The following is an 18,635-nucleotide window of genomic DNA, read 5'->3' as shown; positions in this document are numbered from 1 at the left end:
TGTACCTTTTGTTTTTCTTGCCCTAATTATTGTTTGCACCTGTAAGTCATCCCTTGTTAGTATTTAAACCCTGTGTGTTCCTTGCTCAGTGTTTGTATGTTAGCACCCAGCCCCAGCCTTTGTGAAACTTTTCTCTTGTTGGATTTTCCAGAGGTTCTCTGGTTTTGTTCTCGTGTATTTTTGATTGGTCTTTTTGAGGTTTGTTTTTTCCCTTGCTGTTTTTACCACTTTGTGGATTTTCTTTGTATTTTGGAAGATATCTAATTTTTATTAAACCACCATCTCTAGTACTGCTGTGTCTGCCTCATCTTCTGGTTCTGCCAATATTAGTGACTGTTTCTCGCACCGGGTCCTGACAAATAGTCCGCAAGTATAAACACCATGGGACCACGCAGCCATTATACCTCTCAGGAAGGAGACGCGTTCTGTCTCCTAGAGATGAACGTACTTTGGTGCGAGAAGTGGCAAATCAATCCCAGAACAACAGCAAAGGACCTTGTGAAGATGCTGGAGGAAACAGGTACAAAAGTATCTATATCCACAGTAAAACGAGTTCTATATCGACATATCCTGAAAGGCCGCTCAGCAAGGAAGAAGCCACTGCTCCAAACCCGCCATAAAGAAGCCAGACTACAGTTTGCAACTGCACATGGGGACAAAGATCGTACTTTTTGGAGAAATGTCCTCTGGTCTCATAGAAAAAAAATAGAACTGTTTGCCATAATGACCATTGTTAGTTGGAGGAAAAAGGGGAGCTTGCAAGCCAAAGAACACCATCCCAACCGTGAAGCACGGGGTGGCAGCATCATGTTGTGGGTGTCCTTTGCTGCAGGAGGGACTGGTGCACTTCACAAAATAGATGGCATCATGAGGTAGGAAATTATGTGGAATATTTAAGCAACATCTCAAGACATCAGTCAGGAAGTTAAAGCTTGGTCAAATGGGTCTCCAAATGGACAATGACCCAAGCATACTTCCAAGTTGTGGCAAAAAGGCTTAAGGACAACAAAGTCCTTATTGGAGTGCCATCACAAAGCCCTGACCTCAATCCCTAGAAAATTTGAGGGCAGAACTAAAAAGCGTGTGAGAGCAAGGAGGCCTACAACCTGCCAGTTACACCAGCTTGTCAGGAGGATGGCCAAAATTCACCCAACTTATTGTGGAAGCTTGTGAAGGCTACCTGAAACGTTTGACCCAAGTTAAACAATTTAAAGGCAATGCTACCAAATACTAATTGAGTGTATGTAAACTTCTGACCCACTGGGAATGTGATGAAAGAAAAAAAAACTAAAAATAATCTCTTACTATTATTCTGACATTTCACATTCTTAAAATAAAGTGGTGATCCAACTGACCTAAGACAGGCATTTTTACGAGGATTAAATGTCAGGAATTGTGAAAACTGAGTTTAAATGTATTTGGCTAGGGTATGTAAACATCCGACTTCAACTGTATATAGTGGTGGACTCTGAATGAGGTGTGTTATGTATTTTGTGTTTGCTATACTTACCTAATATGTTACACATTCCTAGACATTCAGATCAAGGGGTTGGTGTGGTGTCAGAAAGAGACCCATGCCTTTGCCTGCGTGGTTGAACCCCCCCCACTTAAAAAAATTGTTTCAAAATTTGTTAATTAAATTTTACCTGTAATTTCAGAAAAAATCCTACAGCCAGACTGAGCAAAACTTAGATGTATGTGTTAAAAGTCAAATAATGATTAACTAGGCTATTGAATCACCAAGACCTATTAGATTATAGTATTGTATTGATTTACATTTTTAATACKATCTTTCCTGAAGTTGCATAAAACCTTGATAACTCTCATAGCACACAATCACAGTTACAGAGGGTGTGAGATGTGTGTATCACTTGCGTTTATCTGCTTTCTCTGTGTGACACTGCCCTCTGGTGATGGGTGAATAAAGCATAGAGATTGTATTGAATAGAGGTATTGGTCCCATACCCATGGTTATATAATACATTTGCAGTACTATTTGTCATTTGTATGATCATCAAAAGTGAGATGTTTTACATGAATGACTTGAAAACAAATTGTATTATGTTTAAATGACCTTTTATTCGGGAAATGTTACGTTTATGTATCATAAGAGTATATGTATTAGATAATTGTTATGTTTAAGGCCAGAAGSACCATATTCTAATAGGGTAATMTRCCCCCCTTTATCATATCACAATCAACTTCTACCAGTTGAATGTGGACACAAATTTTTMMTWTWTTTTTTTRTRRMYAAWWWTMMWWTWAAAWWTMSKAAWMWYGMMYWWKCRMMMTWAAWWWMMWKKWMWTTMSKWWKMYKYSKAAWWARRTTTTTCTGGACACTGGATGAAGTCAGTCTAAATATTTTGGTTTCATTTTGTTAAGATACTCCAGGACCAGACTTATACATAGCAGATTCTGGATAAAAACATTTTTTTTTTGTACAACACTAAAGAAAGGTACTAAAATGTTTTTGGGGCATATTTTTCAGAAGAAAATGAATAAAAAAATGACAACATATCAACAATTCCCTATGTATAAGTCTGGAGAATACATCTACGGATAACCACACACAATTTAATGAATGCTTCTGAGGCTGAGGAAAATTTGTGTGGGAAGAGTCTGACTTTCAGAAAATGGCAGTTAAAGACAGTGTGTTTTATTAAGTGCATTTTGGAAATGCCAGAGACATCAAATACTGCATTAATACTGCATATACATATGTTTATATACAATACCAGTCAAAAGTTGACAGACCTACTRATTCAAGTTTTTTTTTCTTTATATTTYCTATTTTCTACATTGTAGAATAGTAGTGAAGACATCACGTAGTAACCAAAAAAGTGTTWAACAAATGAAAATATACATTACTTTAGATTCTTCAAAGWAGCCACCTTTTMCCTTGATGACAGCTTTGCACACTCTTGGCATTCTCTCAACCAGCTTCATGAGGAATGCTTCTCCAACAGTCTTGAAGGAGTTCCCACATATGCTGTGCACTTGTTGGCTGCTTGTCCTTCACTCTGCGGTCCAACTCATCCCAAAKCATCTCAGTTGGGTTGAGGTCGGGTGATTGTGGAGGCCAGGTCAATATTATGTTTACCATATATTAAGTATATAKATGTACATCTACCACAACTAACTATATTAAACTACTGCATACAGATGTAAAAAACACAACTTATAACACACATAGACATATAACCAGTAACCATCCCAGCTAGCTCAGGAAAACTAGACCATTAGTAGACCTATAGGACTTGTTACTAAGGCCCACTAATGCGCTCCTATTGAAAAGCACAAGTCCACCTGACTTGAATGAAAGGTCTCCGCACTGACTGTGTGGGATCTCCTGCCAAATTGCAGAGTCAGGTGAAGCATATGGTCGCTGCATCTGTTGAGTCTGTAAGCTCCTATCCTATGTTGGGACCAAAGCCATGACATTCATTCACAATCTGATTTAAACACTGGCCATATGTTGTCAATGGACTCTTCATTCCTTAGTCAGCTCACCAACTGGCATGGCTCACCTCTCATGTTTCACCTGAGGGTGAGTAAGCATGAACAAACAATAATTATACTAAGATATAATTATATATACATATTCATGAATGAATATATATAATGAATATATATATATATATATATATATATATATATATATATACATTAATTAATTCATGAAATACATTCATGAATTCATGATATGCATTCATGAATTCATGAAATACATTCATGAATATGTATATCATTAATGAACAATTAATATACTGCTAATATGTTAGGTTACAATAGATGCAAGCTATATATGTTAGCTTTTCATGTAAACACTTTTGTTAACACTTTATATTATAAGTTGATCTTAATATGTGATATGTTACAATGTTGTTACTAGAGTAATTACAATTTTACTCAGGTAAAATATCTTGATGTTAACTGTTACCAAAATACATTAGCCTACTCTAGTAACAAAATTATATTAACATGCTGTATAGCAATTATGAACATTGAATCTGTAATTTTTCTGTATGTATTTTTTACAAGTTTACTATGACTATTTTCCCATCTATTTGGCAACAGATTTTCATGCGAATATTTAAAAAAAATCCCAACAGAGATGTTTACATCAAATGGACCTGTTGCAGATAAAAGGCTGCGTGTGATGACATAGTTCACATAAAAATAACTTTTGCAGTTCAATTCCCATGTACCGAATAAAGAATACAAATTAAATGGGTTTCCTCGTATTTTCAACTCTACTGATGGTTTTGTCAATAACAACACAACGTGTGTTATATTGCAAATGGGCCCACTCTGGTCTTGACACACGTGTTCTACCGAACAGCTGGCAGATACAGTGTGGTAGAATAGCCTACGTAATGAGATTATTGTGGACAAAAGAGCGAGATTTTTTTTATCTGTCAAAAGGCAGCCAAGCATCGATCATCATTTTTCCAGATGAAGACCCTCAATATGTATTGGAAAGGAGCACCAATCACCGCGTGCTCTTTCACACRGCATTGTGAAATTGATCATAATTTGTTTAATCTGTAGCCTAATAAACTGCATTCGTTCCCAAGTGGAGCAACATATAATCGCGTGACTATTTGCGCATAAAGGTATTTCTTTCGCTATTTCTCGCAATATTCATTTTACCGACACAAAAAGATACCACCTTTTCTAGAGCATTTTATTTTGACKACATTTTGAAAGTTTACTGACAAATTTGCTGTTTCCAAKAGGCCTGGGGTGACATTTTTTATCCGACATATTTAACTCGCACAAAAAGGTCGGGCGGAAACCTGGTTCTAGGTCAATATTGTGCAATGCGCCTTCAATCTTCAAAATGTATTGCGTTCCTAACCTACTGTATGCATTCCCTCCTAAAACGTGGTGGTCTGACTCCATTCCAGGTTTTGCGGTGTACCTTGGATTCCAGTAAGGCGTAACATTCAYGAATCAGCATCCCTAGTGCCACACACGCTGCTGCTCAAGAAAGAAAAAGTTTTATACCTAAGCGTCAAATGAGACCCGTATCATTTTAAAACCACCATATGACCAAACAATTTAATAAACGGTTACAGATAAGTATCATATGGTAAATATGATAGTGAATTATGATTGTAATTGACAGTAAAACAAATGAATATGTAAAAAAAAAAAAATAATGTAATTGTAATATAATCTGTTTTAACATATGGTTTATTCTGTTCGCTTGCATTGCATGGTCTTTAGCTAGTGGAAGAAACTATTATTGCACTCCAAGCAGCCAGCATGGTCTTTCTTTTTTATAAGAAAAACAAAACGTGAACTTCCTGTTTCGGGGTGGTCCACATACTTTGGGAAAGGAGGGAGGGGGGGAGTGGGGAGGAGAAGAGAGGTCTCGCATTCCACCATTGACTGTGGAACCAACTTCGGGTTTGCGGGCGTTTGGTTACCGAATATGGGGTTTGTTCAGTGCTGTCCTGCACACTGATTTCGTGAATTACCTATAAAGAAAACTATGGAAAGAAGCTCGTAAAAAATTGGACAAAGACGTGAATTGAACACGGGAGGAATAGAAGAAAGAACTAWAGGATCATTCCTGCAGCTCCATCTGTATGTCTGCCAGAACGCAGAGAGAGAGGGCGCTTTATTGGAAATTCTTGAACCCCCAGCGGGACGCAAGAGATCTCATCCCCAAGCTTCCAAAACGTCCAAAGTATTGGGATCAAGTCAACAAACTGATGCAGACGTCTTCAACTTTTCATAGAAGGTATTGCCGTGCTTAATCTATTCAGTCTCCATTCTACGTTYCCGAAAATCGTTGATATGAGTGGTTTTGCAAGGACAAGTGGTACTGAAGGTGTCTTTGTTGTTTGTTTCTATGCAAGTCTTATTTTGATTGACCAGTCATGTTGACTATATATTATMGCTATTGTCAGATTGCTGTCACCTCGGGTGAGGATGGTCTAATTAGGATACATTCAATCTAATAGGTGACGGTGGTGCGCGCTGTGTTTACATTGAATAAACAGATTTAATCAATGTTAGCCAAAATTTCAGCAAATTAATTGTCTTGAGTTATTTAAATGTATTGATTGTAGGCTATTGCTGTCAGTGGCGCACATCTGAAATATCTTCAGTGAATAGTACATTTCAATAGAATACCTTATTTTAACTAGTGAATAATGCCTCTCATTTTCAACTGAGCGTTGGACATTCCCAACTCATCTCTCACTTCTCTTCTTGGCTTGTAATTCTTTCAAAGTGTTGAAGGTTGAAAATAGCCTTTCAAGAGTCAATGCATGTTTTGGTGTTTGTCTTTGCACCAAGAGATTTTGCTTATCGTGCCTAAAAAAAATAACCAGAGAGTTTTGGAATTACACGTCTGACGCGTCCCACCAAGACCTAGTAGAGGTTTCGACAGTCTATTKGGCCTGTGACACAGCCACACAGACTCAAAAGCCATGGGCCTGCACGGCTCCTCGCCATGTGTGTCCCAGAATTCCACAGAGGGGTTGTAGGGGCGCATGATAACAGCTGTTTCTCGTAACCTGAAATACTTGAGGTGCCAATATATTTTTCAAATGTCATCTGTCAGGACACCCACAGCCACAGCAAAACAACATCATTATTGACCAGATATGTAGGCCTATGACATAAGATCCAAGTTCTTTGGTGATCATGTTTTTCAAACTTACTTTCTTTCTTTCTTGAGAAATGGCCCAAACCACAATATGAAATCACACATGAAGCTTGTTCATCTCAGTAATTACTCTTAAAGAGTTTTTAGGCGTTGATCTGCTAATGTGGTCAGATTATGACCCGTAGACAACTTTAAACTAATATAGAGGGTTTGTCAATACTAGACTGACCTCAACAGGCAAACCCCTTTGTATCCTTTATTGACAAGGAGGAGAGCCAGAAGACTGTTGTATGACAATCAACACACTCCACAGCCACAATATCGCTCAACATCAACAAATAATGCCTGAATGTTTATCTGGTCTGGTCACACAGTCAGGGAAAACCTAAKCTTGCGACCTGATAAGAAAAATCTCCTGACCTTATGGGACAACATGGGACATAATTACTGATGAAATAGAAAGGGATTGAGATTTAGAGCAGCAAGGAGAMGAAAAGAGAGGAGAGGACRGAGGAGAWGAGCAGAGAGGATGAGAGAGAGAGGAGAGGAGAAAARAGGAGAYGAGAGAGTTGCACTTGTCCCATGACTGGTCTGTGGTCTGGTTGGTGTGAAAACCTCTGCAAAGGATCTTCCTCCTCCCCCTAGTCTTTATCAGAGTGTGATGGGCCTGTGTTATGGCCAAAAGGCTCCCCGCTAGGACAGGGCTTAAACAAATAAGGTATACAGGAAGTATCTCTCTTCCTCTATATGGCAGCTACCTATCGGAGCAGTAAGATGACTTGTACTCTGTTTTATCACCAGCTAGCTGATAAGTCTGTTTTCTCATGTACCTCAGAGTTGATCTATCTATTTATTTAAACAGACGGCTCAGTTAAGAAGCACATTCTTATTTAGAATGATGTAATTGAGAGGCAATGTTTTTATTACTGTATTATCATTCATCACTGAAGAAAACGGTTTGATCGTAAACATAGCCTATAATGTTTTTAGAAACCTATTTATCATAAACATACATATTGTGACTAACGGGTGAATGTTTATGGAAACATAGGGAAGTGGTCTTGAATTATGGTTGGAGTTTTCAACGAGGCGAGCGTTCAGCGGAGTTAGACACACTCTGGGGATTGTGTCAGTCTGGAAGTCCCTTTCCTACAAAGAAGACCGCAAACAAATCAAAGTGAATACAAATCGAAAGTCCCGGTAAAGACGTAGAAGAAACCAGATTTTGGAAGCTGGCACTAAGCATTGCCGAGAACACACTGGACGCAGGCCAGACAAGACCATGGCGGACCACTGCCGGGCAGACCAGGCAAGCAGCAACAAGTGGTGTGTTTTTGTCCAGCAGATTCCATTTTAGTCCGCTAACCGTGGTACACGTCACGTGACTCACAGCATTGGTCACATCCCCCCTCCCACCTCTCCAAAAGAGAGAGAGAGAGACCACCCTCACTGGGATCAGAGGCCCTCAATCAGGCCCTTTCACACCCTGTGAACCTGAAACAATCCGGCTTTAATAGCAGCTGTCTTTCCCAGGCCCATGGACCTTTAGAGCGGCTGCAGCACTGCCATAGGCCCTCTCAGAGCAGAGCGACTGCAGCTAGCCTAGCGCTGTGTGGTGCAGAGAGCCAGGGACGTGGGACTGGGCTGTGGATGCACCAGGGGAGTCACACACACGTGTTAGCACATGATTCTCGGTGCTCCTAGACCCCTCTCTTTCTTTCTTTATCCCCCTGCAACTCTCCCTTTCTCCCTTCATAATTGTGTCTCATTTTCTGTGAGGATTYGACAAAAAGAAAGAAAGGGTGMTTTTTTTCTGTTKATTTCTCTCTTGCCGTGGTGTTTTGGCATGAAAGCGTGCCCGGTGGCAGTGCTGTTTCTCAGTCTGTTCCGCCTCTTTCTCTCGCTCCCTCTCCTTTCTCCATCTCCTTGAAAGTTGTCGGTAGTTTTATCTCTTCTTCTCCAACATAATAACCGAGTTATTGGTCACATTCCTTGAATCCCGACTGCATACTAACTTAGTTATAAACGTCTTCCCCATAAAACCCTTGATGAAACAGCTAGTGTGGTTAGTCTGKCTTAGAAGGAGGGGAGGAGTGGGGGAGAGAAAGAGAATAGGGGTGGCGGAGGAGCACTTGCTTTACTAAGTAGATGGTTGACACAAGAGGGCAAAGGCATTAGACATTTTGAAAGGTTGAATGGCATTAGCGGTGGATCACACAGAAGGGAATGGGGAAACGCCATAGTCATGGGAAATATCTGGAACATGGTTTTTCACTGTTGGCAGGTTCCATTGAATGGCTTGGAAATTGGCTTGAGAAYTTAAATTAAATGAACTTTCAATTAAAGAAATGTCATTTACATATTCTCATCCCCCAAWTMTTTWRATTTWTTTTATGTTCATTTTTACCAGGCAAGTCAGTTGAGAACAGAAAACCTTTCACCAATGCCTAGTGATTGTGTCTCTCTGAGCATCTATTCTTACATCAGTTGTAACACAATCAACCGTAATGATTTCCAAGTAGTTAAGAGCAGAGGAAGCTCAAAGTGGGTGTGTGTTCAGAGCCCGCGGGGTGTCGCCTGTGTGTGTGCGTACGTTTGTGTGCGTATGTTTGGCATGCACATGTGTGTGTGTGTGTGTAGTAGCATGTGTCAAAGGAATGTGTGGTGTAGTAGTTCGGGTTGAGAGAGAGGCAGAGATAGAGATAGGGGGAGAAAGAAGGTGGGAGAGAGGGAGAGAGAGAGAGAGAGAGAGAGAGAGAGAGAGGACAAGTGAATTGAAAGAGAGAGTACTGCTGCTGACAGTAACAGGCGGAAAGGGGAAAGGGGGATACCTAGTCAGTTGTACAACTGAATGTCTTCAACTGAAATGTCTTCCGCATTTAACCCTCTGAATCAGAGAGGTGRGGGGGTCTGCCTTCATCGACATCCACGTCTTRGYGCGCCCGGGGGAACAGTGGACTGGATACACCTCTTCTCTCTCTGATCCAACAGGCCTTTGAATGAGGGTGGCGGACTGGGGGAGACAAAGGGAAAGAGAGAAAGAGCGATGGAGAGAAAGAGAGAGGCTGCTGATGTCCCATGTGGTAGATATTAAAAATAAAGCGGGTGGTAATGGGAACCAGGTGAGGGACACACACACACACACACACCCATGGGAGTCGTTACGCCACCACGGTGATCCTTGCTCATTTCCATGTTGTGTTAGCATAGCCCGTCACAATGAGGTCCTAGGAACTGATCAGGGTTTACGGACGGGTACTGATCAGGATCAGTCAGTGGATGWATAGGGGTCAGATAGAATAGGACGAAAGCAGAGTGAAACATTATGAAATGAAATGGCAGTCAGTGGCGGAAATGGAATTCGATAGTGGAGTAWATGGTAGTCAAGTGAATGGGGGTTTGATAGCCAGTCAGGGCACAAGGTGAATGAAACATATTCTATCTGTGTGTGATGAAAGAGGAAAGGTAGAGAGGAGGAGATAACTACAGCCCTTTGGATTTATTTTCTTCAAATCACAACTTGCATTGTCTTGACTTTTGAAAATTGTTGGCTGAACAGGTTGATGTCCTAAATTGTCAACATCATCCACCATCCAGTTCATGTTAATATGAACAGGACATGCAAGACAGAGCTTCGTATCTGTACCGATTGTGTTCACTTTTGAGCTAAACAAGCAAATCTAAATGATTGAATTGGAATATTTGTAAGTTAACAATAAGTCCTTATCGCTTCATGTCTTGTACAGGTTATACCGCACTTGATTGAAAACATCGACGCAAAATACAATGAGGACATTCTATTTGGGGTTGCTGAGTGATCGCTTTATCTTTAAACTGTGTGTGTGCGTGTGTGTCTGTGTGCGTGCATACGTGTGAGTGCGTGCGCATGCATCTGTGTGTGAGTCTGTGTGTTCTCTAGTGAAACGCTGTTGATGACTCACACGGTGTCGTTCTCTCTGCAGACAAAAAGAGCCGACGAGACAGTGTTTTTTCATTTCCTTCTGTTGCAATGGCAACCAGGCGTTAGGGTTCCGTCACCCGAGTGATTAGAACACTCTGAATTTTGAATGTTGATGTTCTCTCTCCTCTTCTCTTTCCTCTTTTCTTCTCTTCCAGCMTTCTGTAAACTTAACAAATCAGAAAATCCTCCAGAAACAGATCACTAATCCAAACGCCCTCAGCAACATTTAACACGGGCCTATAAGACTGTTAAACMTCCAGTCAAGTCAATAGCGAAGCTGAGAAGTTCATACACAGTCACTTCATTTCCACAGCGTTTATGTGATAAGCTATTACATTTTACTGCTGGAACAATTATTTCCGACTTCCAGTGGAACTGGAAGGAACGCAGACTTCCGTACACGCACGCACGCACGCCCGCCCACACACACACACACTCTCTCTTCATTGCCTCAGCGGTTAGAACATTGCGTGTGTTGATGGGCCTCCAACCCTCCACAACAAATCTACTATCACAGCTCTGAGATAATGATCCAGATCAAGGAGGGAGTTGGCTGGCAGAGGTCCTGATTCCTGAACCGACAGCCCTGTTCTGTCCTCACCAGTCCCACACCAACACACTGACTACAGGAAGAAGATCCTCTGTCCTTTCTCTTCTGTGTGTGTGTGTGTGTGTCCTCTACCTCTGTCTCTGTCTGTCGCCCTCTCTCTCTTTATCTCTCTATCCTTTTTACCTCTCTCTCTCTATCCATCTCTGGCTTTGTATCACTTTCATGTGCATCTCCATTTACTTGTAGTTCATATTCTGTTTCACTCTTTCAGTGACTAGTAGTAAAAAAAATAGTAGCTTTAATATGTTTGTTGGGTTCAAAATATGTTGTTTTAATATGTTGTTGGGTACAAAATATGTTGTTTTAATATGTTGTTGGGTACAAAATCTCACGATCGCACACCACTTAAATCAGATCAAATCAGCACACGTGGTCATAACGTTATCGTAGATAATTTACTAGACGTTTATAGAGTAATGTTGTAAATGACACACACACACCTAGATAAGTTACCAGGTAGTTATAGATAGAGTCATGTCAAAAGTAAAGGAAATCACTGAAGCTGGAGACTTATATCTCCCTCACTAACTTTAAGCATCAGCTGTCAGAGCAGCTTACCGATCACTGTACCTGTACACAGCCCATCTGTAAATAGCACACCCAACTACCTCATCCCCATATTGTTCTTTTTTGTTGTTGTTGCTCTTTTGCACCCCAGTATCTCTACTTGCACATCACCATCTGCACATCTATCACTCCAGTGTTAATGCTAAATTGTAATTATTTTGCCACTATGGCCTATTTATTGCCTTACCTCCCTAACATTACTACATTTGCACACACTGTACATAGATTGTTCTATTGRGTTATTGACTGTACGTTTGTTTATCCCATGTGTAACTTTGTGTTGTTGTTTGTGTCGCACTGCTTCGCTTTATCTTGGCCAGGTCGCAGTTGCAAATGAGAACTTGTTCTCAACTGACCTACCTGGTTAAATAAAGGTGAAATAAAAAATCAAATAAATAAAGTGACACTCAAGACTAGATACTGTACTTCACTAGTTGTAAGTAAAAAGGACAGACACGCGACTATATACTTTACTAGGACATAAGATAGAGTGATTAGAACACACACACACGACAATATACTTTACTAGACATAGATAGAGTGATAGAACACACACACGACGACAATAATACTTTACTAGACATAGATAGAGTGATAGGACACACAACACCACGACAATATAACTTTACTAGACATAGATAGAGTGATGGAACACACACACACGACAATATACTTTACTAGACATAGATAGAGTGATAGGACACACACACACGACAATATACTTTACTAGACATAGATAGAGTGATAGGACACACACACACGACAATATACTTTACTAGACATAGATAGAGTGATAGGACACACACACACGACTATTATACTTTACTAGACATAGATAGAGTGATAGGACATACACACATGACAACTAAATGCCACAAGCACAGTCACCCCAAACAAGTTGTAGATAGAGTTATGGTCTTTTCAGACAACCAGTGGCCATCGTTAGCAATGTCGGAAGTAAGGTGAGGCACAAACATGCAACTAAATGCCACAAGAACTATCATGCACCATCCCCAAGGGATTCTTCTTTTTTTTTTTAAGACAAAAACATACAAAATAATTTATCTTTCGTCTCTCTGTGTTTTATGCATTTACTTCAATTTGCAAGAGGCTAAATGTATCTCACCGGAGAAAGCATCCGAGAGAACGAAACAGTGCCCTTCTGTCTCAGTATGTGTACCCAGTCTATCTGACGCTGTCGGGACAGAAAGACTATGATATTGTTGCTGCCCGAGTGGCGCAGCGGTCTAAGGCCGTGCATCTCAGTGCTAGATGTGTCACTACAGACCCTGGTTCGATTCCAGGCTGTATCACAACCGGCCGTGATTGGGAGTCCCATAGGGCGGCACACAATTGGCCCAGCGTCGCCCGGGTTGTAAATAAGAATTTGTTCTCAACTGACTTGACTTTTGGGGGATTAGTTAAATAAAGGTTAAATAATACAAATAAATWGTAATAATTGAATGCAAGGGAAGCCAGTGAACATCTGGCCTCCATTTATTTAAAAAATAATAGCCAATCAGCATTGAGCTAAATTGAGTGAGCTCAGATGTGAATGGTCCTGGCACACCCCAAAAAAAGTGTCAAGGGAAGCCAGTTTGGATTTGGCTTCAGACCAAATGCCGTTATTGACAGAAAAAAAACTTGAATTGTTGCGTTGTGTTGTTGTCCTCCGGTGGCTAGCTAGCTAAAACTGTCTCTTTCCTAAATTAGCCACGGAGATAGGGATTTGGACATGTGGTTTTACTTAATTCTCCGTACCGGCCAATGGTTATAAAGGTGATTCTAATCCAACCATAAATTCATACATTGTACCGCTGGCTTGAGAGGATAGAACTTAAACGTGTAGCTAGATGTAGTATGCTAATGTTAACTAGCTGGCCTGGCYCTTTGTTGCTCATGAAAGGAAGTTGGCTAATGAGCAAATATTTTTGCATCACCGTGCTTGACCATGCTGTAGATCATGTAACTGTTTGTTACATGCAATATGTTTTGTGGACTTCACCGGACAGATGTTGCTCTCCGGTTTTGTAAACTGTGTCTTCTTATTGTCTCGGCCTTCGGCCTATTTGTCACAGTGTCAAGGCAATTGAACTAACAGGTTATAGAGCAAACGCRGCAATTATCATTAACACATAGGTTGTAATATGTTTTTTGGGGGGGGGGATTGGCTTCCCCGGGTGATTTTACCCACACACTGCTACTGCTGAGAAGAGCACTCYGTATGAAGCCATGTCCAGAAGATTCCTACTTTTGACTAAAACTGTCTTTTAGAGAACTCTAGAACTGACTTTATAGAGCAGACTACAACTGATTCCAGAGTGATTAGAATTAGAACTGACTGTAGAGTTCTAAACTGTTAATTCTACACAGTGCTTTGACGTGACAGGAGGAGATTTTACACCGCTCTATCTGTCTGYCACACCTTCTAAACGAAGGGACTTCTGAAGATTACAAACATTTACAAAAAATGACKAAATCTGTAGGATTTTATGATTTTCAGAATGAAACGTTTGACAACAAGCAAGGTCCAGGTGATTGTGTTCAGTTCTAGATGTGATATTTTAGCGATATTTGTAATCAGACATCAATTTTACGATGAACCAAAACAGGATACACAACACAACAGCAAACACAATAAAGCCCTCGTTGTCTTTTTGGGGGGGATTAAATAGACTAAAAGTTGAGTAAGTTGTTTGCTCGTTCAAGCTACATCTGTGCTTTGTATTACGTTTCTGTTTACTCATGTTGTATACAAACCGGTAAATGAAACTAGTCAATTAATGCATAAAGGAATAGTCAACTTCCTCTTTGAAAAAAATATGAAACATTGAGACAACTGTTAGTAGTTTTCAAGGGGGGGGGGGGACAATATGGAAGTTACATTTACCCCTTTTGATCTTAACGCTTCTACCAGCGTACGTTTGAATCTTCTTTATCTAACACTTTATGTGGCGAAAGCCGAACAATACAAGTCTCTCACACACACACAGCTAGCTACAGACACACTGATAATACGCACACGTAGCCAGCTATACACCAATACCAATACTGTTTCTGTTCATTCAATGCAACTCACAAGACAAACCCAATTAAGCTTAGAAAAATAATATTGTTGGCAGGAACTGAGAAAGAGTTCGGTTTCATTACCGCTGGGATTCTCTCTCTGGAAAACGACGGAACCAAATAGAGTGAGAGAGGGTGAAAGTGAGGGGATTTTAGAGGGGGGAAAGGAGAGAGAGAGGAGAGATAGAGAGGCGAGAGTTTGAGAGATGCATTTTTAGAGGGAAGAGAGTAAGAGAAGAGGAAGGAGAGAGGGAATAAGTCAGAGAGAAAGGGGGGGGGGAGGGGAGCTAGAGACGCAGATTGTTTTAAAATCCGCCGTGAGTCAAGCTTTCAAATTTATGCCCATAGGCTGCTTCTTGGGTGGCTGCACCAGCAGCGGGGAGAGAGAGAGCAGAGGAGGAGAGGGCTGGATAGGAAAAGCAGGGGAAGGCGAAAGTTGCCGACTGATTCCCACAAACTGCTCAGCTCCAGCTTTTCCCTGCTGGAACACATTTTTACACTCAACCGTCCTGGTCTGACTGCAGGCACACCTCTCCTTTCTCCCCCCTCTCGCGCGCTCATTCTCCCTCCTCTCTCTCTCTCTCCTCTCTCTCTCTTTCATTCTACTCCCCATGGGGCTTGTTTATTTACTCATCCCTTTCAGTCTTAATGTTTGGATTGTCTTCTGAAATAGTATTTCCTTTAGGTTAAGACCACAGACCACAGGCACGGACCTTTTGGGGGGGGGGGGGGCAGGTGCTCAAAATGAAGAAGAAAAACCGGCACCCCCCTTCCCCCCCGAAAATGTTTTACTTTTTTGATCAGAAATACAGTGTCGACATTGTTAATGTTGTAAATGACTATTGTAGCTGGAGCAGATTTTTTTATGGTATATCTACATAGACGTATAGAGGCCCATTATCAGCAACCAACACTCCTGTGTTACAATGGCACGTTGTGTTAGTGTTCTGATTAAAGAAGCAATAAAACTGGCCTTCTTTAAACTAGTTGATTATCTGGAGCGTCAACATTTGTGGATTCGATTACAGTCTCAAAATGGCCAGAAACAAATAACTTTATTCTGAAACTTGTCAAGCTATTCTTGTCCTGAGAAATGAAGGCTATTCAATGCGAGAAATTGCCATCTAGTACAACGTTGTGTACTACTCCCTTCACAGAACAGCGCAAACTGTCTCTAACCAGAATAGAAAGAGGAGTGGGAGGCCCCGGTGCTGTGCTAACATAATTGCAAAAGGGTTTTCAAATGATCAATTAGCCTTTTAAAATTATAAACTTGGATTAGCTAACACAACGTGCCATTGGAACACAGGAGTGATTATTGCTGATAATGGGCCTCTGTACGCCRATGTAGATATTCCATTAAAAAATCCGTTTCCAAATACAATAGTCATTTACAACATTAACAATGTCTACACTATATTTATGATCAATTTGATGTTATTTTAATAGACAAAAAATGTGCTTTTCTTTCAAAAACGAGGACATTTCTAAGTGACCACAAACTTTTGAACGGAAGTGTACTTTGTTTACAAACATTGGCGTAAAATACGCTTATATTTTGGGTTCRGGTGGGGTACGACAGTTGAACTAATCCATATGGCATTTCTAAGTTACATTCTTCAAGAAACAATGGGTACATATCATTCATTTATACATTCAAAAAATGTATTTAGCAACTGCAGATTGCCCCTTTCGTGTTATTCAAGGCTCGAGTGTGTTCTTGTTAACTCATGCAGAAAAGGAATGAGGAAGAGTGTGCGTACGTGCCTGTGTGATTCTGTGCATGCGTACTGACTGTGTGTGTCCTTTTGAAATATGCTCTCCATTCCAAATAACATGTGTTTACATAATAATATGTTCTTTTCCATAAAGTGAAAGCAAGCAGTTTATCCAATGGTCAAAGAAACTACATGATTTGCCAAACTTCTACCTCGCTGAGAAGAGGGTATACTAAGTGAAATGACACACGCACACACAGAGAGAGAGAGAGAGAGAGAGAGAGAGAGAGAGAGAGAGAGAGAGAGAGAGAGAGAGAGAGAGAGAGAGAAGAGAGAGAGAGAGAGAGGAGAGAAGAGAGAGAGAGAGAGAGCGAGAGAGAGAGAGAGAGAGAGAGAGAGAGAGAGAGAGAGAGAGAGAGAGAGAGAGAGAGAGAAAAATAAATCCAAAATAAATCCTCCAGTCAGGCCTTGGATCAGATAAGGGGTAATTCTGCCTCATGTGTTTCATGCCAGTATCCCAATGTTTGTTTTGTACAGCATGAGAAAGATCAGGCTCGTCTGCTCAATTCAAAATAGGCCTGTCAAATGTTTAAAAAAAAAATGTAATCGAGATAATCTCAGGAATTTGCTTTGATTAATCATYATTAATCGCAAATTCAGAATTTGATCAAATCGAGCTGTAATTTCCGATTTTTGTATATATAAAATATTGACGTCTTGATTTTGTCCAAAGTAACGGTTAGCAAAACCAGGTAAATTGATAAACGCACACTTTCTTTAACCTCAATGTCAACTTGTTTTGACATTGTTGTTTTTCACTGTACAGATTACGCATTTTGAACGTTTTCAGTATATTTTCAACACTTCCAGACAATGTTAATAATCAAACGCATTTACACATTTTCAAATACATTCAAATCCCTTTTAGGCCTGTCTATTAAATGTAACAAAAACCAATGGACGGCTAACAATAACAGAAGATACAAATAGCTAGCTAGGATGAAATGGAAGGCTAGCTATCGCCTATCTATCTGTAAACAATTGTTGGGAAAATTACTTGTGTCACAAAGTAGATGTCCTAACTGACTTGCCAAAACTATAGTTTGTTAACAAGAAATTTGTGGAGTGGTTGAAAAACGAGTTTTAACGACTCCAACCTAAGTGTATGTAAGCTTCCGACTTCAACTGTATGTGTATCTGATAAGCACGTACTCACAATGTCTGGATGTCACATTTCTATCTTACAATCCGGGTGTGCTAGGTATATTGGATAGCATAGCTAGCTGTGAGTGCTAGTTAACTAGCTAGCTTAAAATGCGATTTTTCACGTGTGAAACTGCAAATGTCACATGTCTTTTGTAAGGGTTTCTCTCTCAATGTGCTCTCTCTATTTCTCTCTCCACCTCCACATTGGTTGCTKTATTTCTATATGAGCTGGACAATGTTAACTCACTCAGCAACAAACAAATTATGAAATTATGTTTTTCCTTTTAAGATTTAGAAAGGGATACCAAAACGACGGTCCAGAGTGAAGTGGCTCTACTGTCTAAAGCCGTCATTGGAATGAAATGGGGGAAAACAGTGTAGTACAATCATTTCCGTTCGATATCCTGACTAACAGCTCAAATAGATATTCTTGTGTAGAACAGATTTCTTCGTTTTGTATCGAGTAACCTCCGTTTCTGCATTCTCTTACGTTGAAGGGCCATGTTTTATGTTCTCTGTTCTCTCTCTGCACACCAGCCTAGGGGCCCTGGAGACCATTTTCCTAGACCTGTGTTGTTAGTTATCGGCTAGCATGAAGTGGAGAACCTTTTCTAGTAATTAATGGCCACAATTATGCAATGGAGGCAATGGAGGAGGAGAAGAGGGGTCTAGGGGGCCTGCTCTCTACTCTGCAATGAATACCAGATGTCTCCCGGCCTGGCCCGGGTCTGGTCTCTCAAGAGTTCAATTGTTCTCAAACACTTACAGTGGGGTCAACCTGTATACCACGGCTGTTTCCCAAATGGAACCCTATTCTCTATAGTGCACCACATTTGACCAGAACTCCAATGGCCCTGGTCAAAGTAGTGCACTACATAGGGG

The 18,635-nt window shown here is 40.5% G+C and overlaps 1 protein-coding gene across 1 annotated transcript in view; it reads left to right on the top strand.

Annotated features, from left to right (window-relative positions):
• The first annotated feature begins 5,385 nt into the window (after window positions 1-5,385).
• The window catches only part of gli1 (GLI family zinc finger 1), a 144,004-nt gene continuing 130,754 nt past the window's right edge, over window positions 5,386-18,635 (top strand). Inside the window, exon 1 of the mRNA XM_070445503.1 lies at window positions 5,386-5,752. The gene's annotated coding sequence lies outside the window, so the exon portion shown is untranslated. The remainder of the gene's footprint in view (window positions 5,753-18,635) is intronic.

Source organism: Salvelinus sp. IW2-2015, linkage group LG11 (assembly GCF_002910315.2).
Source record: "Salvelinus sp. IW2-2015 linkage group LG11, ASM291031v2, whole genome shotgun sequence".
Classification (NCBI taxonomy): domain Eukaryota; kingdom Metazoa; phylum Chordata; class Actinopteri; order Salmoniformes; family Salmonidae; genus Salvelinus; species Salvelinus sp. IW2-2015.
The sequence above is the reverse complement of the archived record's forward strand: the minus strand, read 5'-3'. Positions and strand labels throughout refer to the sequence as shown.